The sequence below is a fragment of the Brassica oleracea genome, chromosome C4 (genome assembly GCF_000695525.1).
Source record: "Brassica oleracea var. oleracea cultivar TO1000 chromosome C4, BOL, whole genome shotgun sequence".
Taxonomy (NCBI): Eukaryota; Viridiplantae; Streptophyta; class Magnoliopsida; order Brassicales; family Brassicaceae; genus Brassica; species Brassica oleracea.
The window spans coordinates 32,884,829-32,886,379 of record NC_027751.1 but is presented as its reverse complement, the minus strand read 5'-3'; positions in this window follow the sequence as shown (position 1 = coordinate 32,886,379).

Genomic DNA, 1,551 nt, shown 5'->3' with positions numbered 1-1,551 from the left:
AAATTTTTTTTTTTTTTTTTTTTTTTTTTTTGATGAAATTTGAAATTTATTATTACCATGAGAAAAAGTAGCATCTACAAAAATCTAATGTTGGCTATTATAAGGTTTTCGAAGCAGGAAGAAGAAACTACGAACTAGTTGCTATCCGAAACCACAAACCATCTCTGCATCAATCCAGCATACATATGCCCTCCCTTGTACCGAAGAGAAGATATTCTATTTCGCACAGCCTTGTCTATAGTACGAATAACCTGTTCAGCACTGCGAGACCCGGACTAATGTCTCCTTCCATTTCTTTCTTTCCAGATGTGATAAATGACCGTTTGAAACACCATTTTGAGAAGGATCTTGTCCATGACCTGCAAGTTATTGCCAGCAACAAACTGCAAAGTGAAAGTCCAGTCTGGGTCCGTCCTGTTACCACCCAAAGTATGAGCTAACTTATCCCATATGGTAAAGGAATACGGGCAAGCGAAAAATAAGTGATCCCGGGTTTCGTCAGGTTCTCCACATAACACACAGCCTTGCTGCAATCCCCAAGCTCTCATTCTATCGCCAGTTGCCAATCTGTTCTTAACGGCCAACCAAACAATGAAAGAGAACCTTGGAACTCCTTGAGCAAACCAAACGCTTTTTCCCCAAAAGACTTTAGGTTTTTTTTCTCTGATCTGTTCCCACGTTCTTGAAGAAGAGAAGCACGGTTTATAAGCATCACCAGAGTGCTTCCATAACATAATATCATTTCCTCTAGCGTTGTGTGGAACTGGTTCTCTCTGAATGCGCGAATGCAGGCCATGAAACTGACGGCTCCGATGTCCCCTTACACTCCATTGGGATTGCACAACAGCTTCGCATACTCGAGCACTTCGAGGAACTCCAAGATATTCTCAAAGTTGAGTACTATGAGTAAAAACAAAGAAAATTTACATCCTAATAACAACAGATTTTAATAGAATTTTAAAATCAATGAAAACTAAACTTTTCCAATAACAAATGATTTTGAGTGGAATTTAAAAATCATCACCCCAATAACAATAGATTCTATTTAGATTTTAAAAATTCACAAACCAATAACAAAAGAATCTCAAAATTTAATAACTCCTCTAAATTCTTTGCCCAATAACCCCCCTACATCTCCTCATCCGTAAAGTAGTATCCTATATTATATTTTGTTTCTTTCATATTTTAGTATTATTTTGCTTATGTTTCGTTTTATTTTATATTTATAATTTAGTTTATGAAAACAATAATTTTATTGCTTTTGTTTCGTTTTTATCTTTACTTCATAATTTATTTTATATAAGTTTTTTGCTTACTCTCATGGATTCATTTCCACGAAATATACTTCAATTAAACAAAACAAATACACAAGTTTTTTAAAAAAAATCCAAGCTTAATTTATATAGACTTACACACTTTCGTTGAATCCCCCTTATTATATAACATGTAATATTTCTTTCTAAGACTATTAACTTTCTAATACCTATTGATTCAAAAATCTATTTAAATCTTCTCATCCCGCGTAAGGCGCGGGTTATCATCTAGTATGGT